Here is a 13,608-nt window from a genome sequence, read left to right as displayed (position 1 = left end):
AGAGAGAGAGAGAGAGAGAGAGAGAGAGAGAGAGAGAGAATATGTTGAATGATAAAATAGAAAGAAGCCATTTGCCCACAGCCTTTAGGAAGCTTCTGTTTGGACAGCTCCCTTGGAGGAAACAAAAGGGTGAAAGTCTCTTTCTAGTCTCAGACTCTGATGCAAGGGGCTTACTGGGAGCTCACATTGGGTTACAGCTGATTAGGGGGCCCACCTGCATGCTTGTTTATGGAACCTAAATGTGACATCAGAATGAGGTCACCGTATTGGTTTACATCTATGGGGCTGATTTCTGTCCCTAAGAATCATCCACTACTGGGCTCTGTCCTTTGGGTCCTCACAGAGGGCTCCATGTGTTATCTGTGAGATAACATCGCCATCAGCCAGAAAAGGGGAAATAAGGACTTCATATTTACTCTCCAGTGCATTTATTTGTGGCTTGTGGACAGAATTTGAGGTTTTGGTTTCTCTCTCCCAAAGTGTCTGGAACTAGGGACCATGGATTGAGGATGAACCCTGACTTTCACATGCTTCACGTGAGGTTGGAGAAGGGGTGATGGGCACAGCCACTGGCCAAAAGGGAGTGGTCACAGTGGAGTTGACATTGCTTTTCCTTTGCCATCGTAGCTTCAGAGAGGTGGGAGGAGTGGACAAAAAGGGTTGTGAGAGGAGGAATGTGGAGTGGACGGAAGTTCAAAAGATTCTAGGCGTTTGTTTTACTTTGTTTTTCACTTCCAGTAATTTTGGTTGTGTTGCTATGCATAAGAAAATTTAGGGTTTGTACCATAAGCAGAGGATCACAGGCAACTTCTTTCTCCCTCCATCCCTCCCTCCCTCCCTTCCTCCCTCCCTTCCTTCCTCCCTCTCTCCCACCAGCCAGTCCTTCCTTCTTCTATTCCTCTCTCTCCCTCCATTCCTTTCTCCTTCTCTCCTTCTGTCCTCCTCACTTGATTCTTATAGAGTTCTGATCTCAATTGCTATCACCCCTGAAAAAGATCCTCATTCCCACCCCCATCCAGCTACCCAATATAAGAATTTTGAGTGATTAAAAAAGATACTTGAAGGAGCAATGATCTTTGCTCAGAAAACAGAGGACTTTGAGTTCATGGTGACCTTTGTCAATAGACCTGATAACAGTTCTTGTACTTCTGAGATCAGAAACAACTACTACAAAGAAAACAGGTTTCTTATAGATGAGCAGACCTAGAGATATCCTGCATTACAGAACACCAAAAGCACCAAATATTACAGCAGGATAAAGAGAAATAATATAATTTACTATTTGTGTGTGTGTGTGTGTGTGTGTGTGTGTGTGTGTTATATGTGCATGTACTCTTGTGCGTGCATGTGTATGGGGGTGAGGATGGGAGTAGTCCTCAATTAATCTCTAGCTTATTTTTTGAGATGGGTCCCTCACTAAATAGAAGCTCATCATTTGGACCAGACTAGCTGCCAGGAGCTCTAGGGATCTGCGGTCTCCACACTCCAGTGCTTGGTGTACAAATGTGTCTTGCTGCACACAGCTTTATGTGGGGTCTGGGGATCAGTACAGCAAGTGCTTTGCTCACAGAACCGTCTCCCCGACACCATAATTTACCAATTTTAATGTGATATGAGCTTGACAGGCCAGACAAAGGTGCCAGATGTGATATTTAACAATTCGTATTCACCAACTTTATCATGTGAGACAAGAAGGCAGGCAAATATTTAAAGAAATGATGAGGAGAAAAGATTAGAGGTTAACCTAGTGCTTTCCTTTGCAAGTCTGAGACAGTTTGTTTTTTACCCATTAACTTTTTTGATTTATTTGTTTTTATTTTCTCTGTGTGAATGTTTTGCCTGCATGTATGTAAGTACACCACATGTGTGCAATGGCTGTGTAGATGAGAAGAGGCTGTCAAATCTCCTGGAACTGGAATTACAGACAGTTGTTAGCTACCATGTTGGTGCTGGGAAGTGAACCCAGGTCCTCTGCAAGAGCAAACAGTACTCTTTACTGCTGAGCCATCTTTCCAGCTCCATTCCCCCCGCTCCCATTTTAACCAGAGATCAACCTGAGTCAGTCTGGTTCTGTTGGTTGAGAATGCTGCTTTAAAGCAAAGGTATTCATTTCTCATGGCAGAACTTGAGACCGTATGGGAAGCAGTTAAGGCAGATCTAGTCCAGTGTATATATTATTACAATGGCCTGAGAGGAGATTAAATGCATGTTATAGTCATTTAACCTAGGCTTGGTTGGGCAAGATATTCTTCCGTGCAGTGTAGCAGCTTAGGGTGAGAGGATCTGAATTCTAGGACTGGCTTTGCTGCTTCTACAGAAAAGGAGGGGACCAAGGGATCCTGTTCTGGGACTCTGAGCAGCTCCAGCTAAACCTTCTGAGAAGATCTGGGTCACTGTTTAGGTCACTAGAGAGGGTGGCCCACAGCTGAGGCTACCCCTCTTGGCACTCTCCGAGGCACCCAGTAGTCTTAGTCCAGGTTTATAAAACCTAGACTGTTCTGATTAAAACAAAGATCAGAGAAAGAACACAGTTCGAATCATAATACTGGAGTCTGAGTTATTGTTCTATAAATTTTATTGACTGAATGTCTTAGGCCATTTAGGTTACTGTATTAACATGTCACAAATGGGGTGGACTACAAACAACAGAAATTTAATTCTCAGTGCTCTGGAAACTGCAAAGTACAAGATCAAGACACCAGTAGCAGAAGAGTTGGTGTCTACAGGTGGCCCATTTTCAAGCTCATACGGGATGTCTTTTTGCTGTACCCTCATGTGACAGAAGGAAATGTCCCTCTTGGGTCTCTTGTTTATTTATTAGAAATTTTATTAATAGTCCCATCTGCCTGAGCCCAAATAACAACCTCTCCTGCCCACCTGTTAGCCAGTGAGGAGCCCTCTCTGCCTCAACATGACCTTCCTATGGCATGAGCCATGAAGTGTAATCCAAAATTGAAAAGTTTGGTGAGGAGTTGGAGCAACAGCTAGTAGAGTGGATTGTGATGCAGTGTGGTCCTGATGTGGAGCACCAAGACTGTAGGTGCCTGAGCTTCTAGGTGTGGCTGAAGAATGGCATGACTCTAGCAAGCTGCTGAACAGCCTATATCCCAAGGGCTCCAAGCCAGTGAAGGTGCCCAGAACCCACCCTCCATGATCTTCAAGCAGATGGAGCAGGTGGCCCAGTTCCTGAAGGGAGCTGAGGACTACAAAGCCACCAAGTCTGACATGTTCCAGATTGTTGACCTCTTTGAAGGCGAAGACCTGGCAACAGTGCAGAGGACTCTGATGGCTTTGGGCAGCTTGGTTGTGACCAAGAATGCTGGGCACTACCATGGAGAGCCCAACTGGCTTATGAAGAAAGTCTAGGAGTGTAAGAGGGAATTCACAGAGAGCCAACTGCAGGAGGGGAAGTATGTCATTGGCCTTCAAATGCAAACCAACAGAGGGGCCTCCCAGGCCTGCGTGACAGGCTATGGATGACTTGGGCAGATTATCAATTAGAGGGGATGGCCAGCCCTGAGCCTACCTTTCCTAGATCCCTGGCTGCAACATCCTGCTTAGCAGCTTCACCCACACCTATGCAGGTTCTTAGCCCCAGCCAGGCTTTGAGGCTGTCACTGGGCAAAGGTGACAGCACATGGGCAGCTCCTACCTTCCCCTAGCCTTAGCCCAGCTTACACCCAGCTTCCATCTTATTTTTTGAGGCAGAATCTCTCACTGGCCTAGAACTAGCTAACTAGACCATTGGCCCCAAGGGATCTGCCAATTTCCATGTCCTCAGCATTAGGATTACAACTACATTCTATCACACTTGCCTTTTTTTTTTTTTTTATATCACGTGTTCTGGGGGATTGAACTCAAGTCCTCGTGCTTGCAAGGCAAGCACTTTACTGACTGAAGATCTCCTCAGCCTTTTTGTCTATTGGTTGCTGGGGCTGTAGTTCAGTGGTAGAGAACTTGCCTGGTATATGTGAGGCCCTGGTTTTGATCCTCACCACTGCCTGATCCCCCAAAAGATATCTATTGAGATTTTTATATGAGGGCCATGCTAACATGCTGCACAAATCTGCTAAAGGCCATCATCAACAACAGACTACACAACATACACTCTTTAACTCACTTGAAATCAGAGATTGAATGTGAAAGCTTAAGCTCCCCTAGCTTTACAGAGTCTTTATAAACGCCTTTCTTTTTTAGATGTAGTGTCCAAAACCCAGTCTTCAGCTGGTGTGGTAGCTCACCCTTGTAATCTCAGCACTTGGGAGCTGAGGCAGGAGGCTTTGAGCTCTAGGCTAGCCTGGGCTACATAGTGAGATCCTGTCTAAAAATCCCCACAAACAAAAACTCAAAACCAAACCAACCAACCAACCAGCCAAACAAACAAACAAATAAATGAAACCCTACCCAATGTTCTTGAATAGTCAGAAAACCCAGGAAGGTCTCTGGTCTGAGAGGTACAAATGTCAGGGAATGGGGTTTCTGTGTACTTTATGTCTGATGAGTTTCTACAATGACACCACAGTATGAATGGTATGATTGAAACAGGAGTTGGAGCCTCACCAAGATGGCAGGGACAGTGTGCCTGGGGCTGACAGGCGCACACAGTGGCAGGCTGGTATAGGAGGACTCTTGGCACTCCCTGTCATATTTCCAGCAGGCAATTAATTTTTGACCAGCTGTTGCATCTTCTCTGCATTCTTGAGAAAAGGATTTCCTGGAAGTAGGATGCAGCATAGTTCCCCTGTTTCCCAACACTACATACCTGGCTTGTTCCTCCTATGATATTATATTCTGAAGGAAGTTTGTAGCTTCTGTGATCTGAATGGAGGAGTGTGAATACAATCTCTTTGTCACTGTGGACTTGAAAAGGATTGGGAGATGGATATTGATGAATGTGTCACTTCCTGCACAAAGTGACAAAGACAGGGTGAAAAGCAGGCAGAGAAGGGCTTCAGGGAGGTTGCCTGAGGCCCCAGTCTCATGCTAGAGCCAGCACTTTTGTTGTCTGTAACCATGGAAACTAAGGGTGGAAAGAGTCTCAGGATGCCAATATACCACTGTAGCCACCTTCTGGGGCCATTGTTTTCCTTCTGTCCCTTCGTCAAAGAACCCTGTACTCCATTTCCATAGGACAGTTTCTACCCCGGTGCTTTAAATATTTGGAAAAATTATATTTGTTTATATGTGTGTGCACACGTGTTTTTTCATCAGGCACTTGTGGAGGCTAGAGGCTAGAGTTGGGATGTCTTCCTTGATAGCTTTTCTACCTTATTTATGTATTAAGACAGGGTCTCACTATATAGCTCTGGCCAGCCTGGAACTCGCTTTGTAGACCAGGGAAGGCTCAAACTCGCAGAGATCTTCCTGCCACCTGAGTGCTGAAATTAAAGGAATGTATCACTATGCCCAACTCCACCTTATTTTTTGAGACGGGGTCTCTCTCTCTCTCTCTCTCACTGACCTGAACCTTATTGGTTCAGCTAGCCTGGCTGGCCAGTGTTCCCACAGGATCTGCCTGTATCTGACCTTACTGAGATTAAAGCCATGTGCCGCCAAACCTGGTTTTTTATGTAGGTGCTGGGGCTCCTAATTCAGGTCTTCATGCTTGCACAGAAAGGACTTTATCAACCCTGCCATTTCCCCAGCCCTACTCAGATACGTTTAACTCCTTGTTAATGCTATACTTCTGGAGGCCCCATTTTCAACTCCTGTATCCACAGTGGATTCTTTATGACTCAGTTCTGGCCACGTGTGCAGAGTGTCCTCAGCATTTCCATTTCTGCTATGAAAACCTGATATCGTAAGGCAGGGGTTGCACATGCTGCAGGTATGATTACTGCTGTCAGCAGTGGCTCTCAACTCTCTGTATTTCTGGTGATGCTGCTGTACTTGCAGTTTAGTTTAGATGTTGAGATTTTTGGATGTGTTCCCAAAGAGGAGAGAAAGGCAATGAGGTTTGGTAAATGCGAACTTTGGTTTTTGGTCAAGAGATTCGGATTTTGGTATTGGTAGAGGGCAAGGTACAGCTTGGAGACATTCACTGAAGCTGGGGAGGTGGGTGGCAGTCAGACTGTGTCAGTTATAGACATAGCTCATTTCCTGAGAATAATGGCATGGTCAGGAATACTGTGACACAGGATGATAGTAGTTAAAATTTTATTTTAAAGATCACTTAAACCACTCATAAACTGAACAATGGATTCTGTAAGCATTTATGATGGATGCCTGCTTTGTGGTGCTGGGTGCTGGGTGCTGGACTCACTTGGGATATATGGGCCTTCTTTCAGGACTCATAGGAATTGAAGAACATTTAATCAAGAAAAAGTCTTTCATAACACCTCTGGTTTATGAGAACCAATTTTAAGCCTCTGCAAAGGGGAAGTATATCATAAAGCAATGGCTGTTACACATTCAATTTCTTGAAAGAAATCTTTTCCCTGGCTTTGTCACCCAGCCCTTGATTCTCTGATAATGTATGCATCTGGAGTGAACAAATCAATACATGAAAGGCTGTGGTGTCTCCTTATTCTCTTGAACTTCAAATGGCTCTTGGAAGCCTGCAGCTGCCGGTCCAGAATAATGGGTATAATGAAGACTGCCAGCGTCCCCTCCATCCTGCTGTTGCTTTGTCCCTGGTGTGTCTGGAAGTATTGTAACCTCGAGGTAGTTTTCCTTTGACTATAGTGGGACACCCCTCCCTGCTTGTCCCGTCCTTGTGGCCTCAGCACAGAGGTCCTCTCTGAGCCTGAATTAATGAGAGCCTATGGCATACTGATCCTTTTCTCTGACAGGGTGAGAGCATGGCTTCTACAGGAGCATGAATGCCTGACCATCAGGCAATAAGCTCTGCATTCAGCTTCAGTTGTAAAGAGAGACAGGGCAGACAGCCACGGGGAGGGGGCGGTGGGTGGGATTTGCAGACTCCTTTAAGTCCTTATCTACTTCCGTGCTCCCCACTGTTTCCCATGACTGTCAGAGTGTCTCCAATCCTTTACTTACCAGCTGCTGTCTTTCATTCATCTGTTTATTCCAAACACTTATCCAGCGAGTGCCTGCACAAATGGGGCTGGGCACTGGACACAGACAGAGGAAAAAGCTGAGGCTGGCACCCAGAGAAGTCACAGTTACTTGCCATTGAGACAAGTGCATAGTCTAGTAATTATGATGCACTGTGAGAAATTCCATGAACTAAAACCTGGTCCCCCAAACACTTCTGTTTCCTTCCAACAGGGTAAAGAACGTCCTGTGCCACACACCCCTGCTGCTATGATGTCTGCCTAGGTGCACGGAGCCTAGCAAGCAAGACTTGAACCCTCTGGAAGCATGAGTCTAAATACATAACTTTCCCCTGTTACGGGTTGAATTTGGAATGTTCCCCACAGGCTCATGTTTTGAAGACTATTTGGGAGGCTGTGGAACCTCTAGGAGGTGATGCCTGGATGATGAAATTGGGTCACTAGGGGGTAGGCCTTTGAAGACTGCAGCCTGGTCCCTGGTTCTGGTCCTGCCCCTGTTGCTTCCTGGTCTGCAGTGATGTAACGAGCCTCTGTGGAATGCTTTGTTTTCCATACTTTTCCACAACTGAACTTGTGAGTCCAAATAAACCTTCCCTTCTGGAAGTTGTTTCTGTCAGGCATTTTGGTCACAGTGATTTAAAAGTAACCGATACACTTCCTGAAGTTGTTTCTGGCAGGTATTTGCCCACAGGTTTGCAAATTTTAAAAAAAGTAACTAAATCAGGTTTCTCATGGAAGCAGGGCACTCCTGGTTACGGTAGATGTGTGACTGTCATTGCCAGCTCAGTGACCCGACAGACACAGAAGTATCTGTTCTTATTTGCTCACTCTCTCCATTTCAGCACGCACTGACGTTTTCTCACTTTTCAAGAGAGGATCTCACAATATAGCCCAGGCTGGCTCTGAACTTGCTGTCCTCCTGCTTCAGCCCCTGGTCTTACAGGTCTGCACTACCATGTCCGATTACTTACAGTCTTCTGACTGCCATCCTAGAATGTTTTTGCCTTTTTTGGACTGAACCTCCTTTGGTGCCCCTATGGAAGGCAGAAAGTACTGAGGCACCCAGAGTGACCCTCAAATAATGACTAGTGGGAGACAGTCTATAAACACTGCCAATTCCTTTGGCATTGAGCAGGATAATGCAGGGGTATATTTTGTACAGGACCTCAGTTTCCCCATTTGCTCACAGTAACAGCTCACGTGATACTGTGCCTTTTATTGGTTTGATTAGCAGCTTTTCCATGTGTGTCTCTGTTCTCTAATTTGTTAATGGTAAGTTTTGCACCTCCCAAACTACTGGTGTTCAAATTCTTATTGCAGGTTTAGCTTTTTGGGGAACTCAAATGAAGAAGCTTTATTCTTCCCCGTGTCTCTCCCTTAAGCCCCCAGTCACCAGCTTTGACAGTGGCATGAGGGGAAAGGGTACAGTGCCCCATGATGCTTAACGTCTCAGGTAGGCAAATGACTTCTAAGGGCTATAATCTATAGCCAACCAGCCACTTTCTCCCCAAAACGTCTTCCATGAGTTCTGGTTCTGGTAAATGATTCATGGTAAAAGCTAAGGCTTGATGAGTCTCCTCCCAACTTCATCAAACCAGTTTATTTCCACAATTTTCCTTCTCAGAAGAGGGTAAAATGAAGTGCAGTTGAATCTCATTATTTATAATATTAATATTATTATATTCTACAAAGTTTCTGTAAGTACTGAATTAGCAAATGTAAACAATTGCTTCTGGGGGAAACACAGGGCTAGGTTTATGCCAGCCTTTGGTCATAACAGTCTTGTCAAGTGATCAGGATATAACCTCATCCCACTGAATGTGTACTGTTGATTCATTTCACATCGAACTGGCAGCAGCTCTGTAACTTGTGCCTGAATAAATCTCATCCAACACACTTGTTTGCTCTGTGAGGCATCTCACATCTTTTCCCACTTGGAAATACTACATAGCACTTCAGTGGGGATTTTAGGTAGTGAAACCACCACCAAAATGCACAAAAATGTGAACTTTACCAAACACATCCTGAATAGCATAGTTATTTACACCACAAAAGCTGGAATGAGAGGGCAGAGCACAGCTTGGCTGATCCTCAGCTGGTGGAGGGTGTATCAGGTGGCTAGATTGTTTTCCATTGCTTGCCCCATGTCTGCAAATGACCACAAAAGCACCATGAATATTGATCCAGGTAAAATTTTCAAGTAGGAGAATATGTAAAAATAGAATTTGTGCACAACAAGAGCCAACTGTTTTTCTTATCTCATCACATTGAGACTCTGTTTCAGTTCAGTATATTTATAAACATGTGGGCCAGGCACTGGGGATTGACACTGAGGTAGAATAGCATGGTCCCTGCCCTTAAGGGTCCATTCTGGTGGCCCAGGGACATCTAATGACAGGACAGAATGCATATTGAGAAGAGAGAGACATCTCTATGGGAATGTGAAAGAGGGAACTGAGAGTTTGAGTCAGGAAGGAGTTGGAGGGAAGCTTCAGGTAGGTCTTGAGAAACAGTTCCCATTTTGAGCACTCTGCCCCACAGGAAAAAGAAATGGTCAGAACAACCTCATTTACTGTGATCAAATCTGCCAGGCTACCTGTTTCTGTACCCACTGGTACCCTCTCCTTCTTCTATGGATGAAGAATGTCTTCTAAGACTAACTCTTCCACTTATATTGGAGATCACTTTGCTCTTGGGGACATCCTTTCTTCTCTGGAACAATCAAGTCTCTCCTCTTCTTGAATATTCAGTGTTTAAGTGGGCTGCACTCTCCCATCGTCCTCCTTGACCCTCCATGCATTCTAGCTGTCACCTCATTTTTGGAGAGGGTGATCAAGGCTGTGGTCTCCATGAACTCACCTCACATGCTTTCTAAGCGGTCATCATTTCCCAAGGACAGCTTTCATACTGAGGCCAACTGTATGGTCTTTTAAGTGTCAATTAAGATACTTTCTGGGGCTAGAGAGATGGCTAAGCAGTTAAGAGCACTGGCTGCTCTTACAGAGGACCTGGGTTTGATTCCCAGTACCCACATGGTGGCTAACAACCATCTGTAACTCCAGTTCCAGGGGAACTGATGCCCTCTTTTGACCTCCCTGGGATCCAACACCCTCTTCTGGCCTCCAAGGGCATTGCACAACACGTGTGAGCAATACACTCATACACAGAAAATTAAAAAAAATATATAAAAAAAGTTCTTGGATGGCAGTACAAGAATACTTAGCATCTCCAACAGCCATTTTTCCCTAAAGACAGAGAAGGAAGTGAAGGTCTACCCCCCTTCCATCTCTCTCTCCCTCTATCCATCCTTGAATAGTCCCTCCTCTTATCTCCTCTCTCCTCTCTTTCTTTCTTCTCTCCCCTCCTCTTCCCTCTCATTCCCTCTCTTCCTTTCTTTTCTCTTAGTTTTTTTCCTTTGAAGTCCTACACATACTTTTTACATACCAAACCTGAAACTGATAGCAAAGGGAACTAGTAGATTCTTCTTAATGTCAAACAATTAAGATTCAGTCCTTGGGTCTGTAAGTAGGGCTCAGCTTCACTGATTTTTTGCCATTTAACTAACCTTTAAGTAAAACTGGGTCTGTTAGCAAAAGGGGAAGGGATGGGGAATAAAAGTCCCAGGTAATACCAGCTCCATCTTCCTTGACTCTTTGAAACAGTTTTCACTTTAAGAAAAGCCATTTGGTCTTTAAACATACTTTTATTAATTCTTTGAGAATTTCATACAATGCATTTTGATCATATTCATCCCAATCCCCCTTCTAACTCCGTCTAGATCTGCCTTGACCTCTCTACCCCCCAGTTTCGTCTCAAAAAACAACCCATTGGCCAGGTGTGGTGGTGCACGTCTTTAATCCCAGCACTCGGGAGGCAGAGGCAGGCGGATCCCTGTGAGTTTGAGGCCAGCCTGGTCTCCATAGCAAATCCAGGCCAGCTAGAGCTACAGGGAGACCCTGTCTCAAAAAGACAAACAAACAAACAAACAAAAAACCAAAACAAACAAAACAACAAAAAACTCAAAAAAAATAAAACAACAACAACAACAACAAAAACCCATTGACTTCAATTTGTGCTGCCCATATGCTCTTGGGTGTGAGGTCATCCACCTGAGCAACCTCAACCTACCAAGAGCCACACCCTTAAAGAAAGCTGACTCTCAACCAGACATGGTGGCACATACCTTTAAGGCACCAAGCAGGCAGAGGAAGGCAGATATATAGGGAGTTCCAGGCCAGCTGGGACTATAAGGAGACCCTGTTTAAAAAAACTAAAAAGAAAGAATGCTGACTTTTCCCTCCCCAGAAACCATCAACTATCCTTAGCTCCTCAGTTAGGTGGGGGCTCATGAACCCCCTCCCACTCCATGCCAGAGTGCTGATCTTGTGCAGGTCTTGTGCAGACAATCACAGCTGCTGTGAGTTCATGAGTACAGTGTCATGTCTGGAAGACACTGTTTTGCTCCAGTCCCTTCAACCTCTGGCTCTTACAATCTTTCTGCCCCCTCTTCCATGATGGTCTGGAAGTTCTTTATTCTGTCACTTCTTTTGTGACACCATTTATTCTGGGCTTTTCTTCCACTGTCCTGGCTGCTCCCTGGTTTCTTATTGACTTGTTTCCTTTTGTTTCGCCTCTGCATGGTTGAATGCTTAGACTTGAGATTCTTCTAGTTTTAATCCATAGGTTTTCCTTGAGTGATCTCAGCAGCCCTTTGGTGCCATGCAAATGCTGCCGTGTCTAAGTGTGTGTCTCCAGTTACCTCCTTGTTGCTTCTACTCACATGCCTCAGGGCCCTTTCTCACTATAAAGACCAATACAGAACTGTGGACTTCGCATCCCAAAACTGTTTTACAAGGCTTCCTCATCTATGGTATCACATTCTATGTGGTCGCTTAAACTAAAATCTAGTCAGGATGAATGAGTCCTTTCTTTCTTGCCTACTCCTCCCTACCCCCAACAATTTCACATTCTATTCACCAGCAAGTCCTGTCCACCTTTGAACCATACCTAGAAACTTTGCTTCTGAGCCTGTGTGTCATATTAGTTAGATGGCTGACAATGACTTCTCCTTGGTCTATTTACTTTTATTTCCAGTCATTGATGCTCCTTGGAGTAGCTAGCCATTTTGAGCTTTAAAAGCGACAAGTCAGAATTCTCTAGCCTTTTCAGATAAGCATTCACTACTGGTGCTTCTTTCTCCTTGGCCCTCACTGAGAGGCTATTGCTGGCCTTCGAAGCCCTATGTGGTGGCTTTTGCTGGCCTGTCTGTAACCCTTGTCCTGAGCTACCTCTCCCACACTCTTTCTGGACTTCTACTTTTCCCATGAATAAACCAACCTCCATCTTATTAGAGGGCCTTTTTGAGAGCTGCTTTTCCTCCTTGAATTCTTTTTCTACTCTTCCTTGACTAGCCCCCTCCTTACCTCTGAAATCTCAGTCCAAATGTCATGTCCTCAGAGAAGTTTTCTCTAGCCACCCACTCCCACCAGCCACCTACTGTTATAATTCTCTGCACTGGGTCTGTAACTCCCTGAAAAAAGTCTATTAGGTAATTAAATGAACTGAAACTAATACAATTACTAAGCTAAAAACACTAAAATGATATCTCCATGACATTAAGGGAGTAGAGAGCTTCAAGAGGGGGAATGTGACTATTGGTATTAAATGCTCTTGCAAAGATGAAGATAATGAAAATGATAATGAGGATGGCAAGGATGATGCTGATTTTGATGCTGCTGGTGATGATGGTGATAACTAACGTACATCATTGCTGTGGACTGGGAACAGTGCCAGACGTTTTGCATACACTAACATATTTAATCCTAACAAAGTTTCTATTGCCAGAGAGTGTTATCATTCCCATTTTACAGCTGAAAACACTGAGTCTTCAGGTGACTGGGCATAGTGTCTGGGAGTACATGGAACTTTCTTTTTTAACTGAATATTTGTATTTTTCATACAGAACATCTCAATCAATCTTAATCATCTTTATACCCCTTTCCCCATTGGTACCCTCTCATATCCACCCCCCACTGGAATTCATATATTTTGTCATTTGTCTTAAGGTCTATTGTCTCAAGTTAGTGTCCCCAGACGTTCCTCAGTGCAAGTTAATCTATTGAAGTCCAGTCAGCCTGTCTGGAGTCTCTTGGTTTAGGAAGATAAGCTCTTACTCACCCAGCAGTAATCAGTTGCCAATATTTCCTCAGCTAAGGTTGGAGTCATCTGTCCATTTCCCCAGTTCTATGTTGGGTTTTTGCCTGTTTGAGTTTGCATGGGTCCTGTGCATGCTGACACCATTGCTGTAGGCTCATATGAGCAGAGTCACAGGAGCTTATAGGACTCTATTTCCATATGGTCATGCGTCTCCTCTATGGATCTTATAATCTTTCAGCCCCTGCTTCTGCAATGGTCTCTTGAGCCCTGGGTGGGTATAGCTTAATATAGGAGTCCTGTCCAAGGAACAGCATTCTGCAGACTCTTAGTCTCTATACTTTGGCCATTTGTGACCTTTTGTGTTCCTGGCCCTCTGTTGCAAAAGGGCTTCATTAACAAGAATTTAGATATGCATTATCATCCTCTTTACCCCTTG

General features: G+C 44.6%; 1 protein-coding gene and 1 pseudogene across 1 annotated transcript in view; both read left to right on the top strand.

Annotated features, from left to right (window-relative positions):
* Kcnk10 (potassium two pore domain channel subfamily K member 10) overlaps positions 1–13,608 on the top strand; it is a 156,763-nt gene that overhangs the window by 7,524 nt on the left and 135,631 nt on the right. The window lies entirely within an intron of this gene.
* On the top strand, positions 2,919–3,480 carry LOC103742728 (annotated as a pseudogene).

This window comes from Nannospalax galili, unplaced genomic scaffold (assembly GCF_000622305.1).
Source record: "Nannospalax galili isolate Female #2095 unplaced genomic scaffold, S.galili_v1.0 scaffold500, whole genome shotgun sequence".
Classification (NCBI taxonomy): domain Eukaryota; kingdom Metazoa; phylum Chordata; class Mammalia; order Rodentia; family Spalacidae; genus Nannospalax; species Nannospalax galili.
This window is presented reverse-complemented; position numbering and strand designations above follow the sequence as displayed.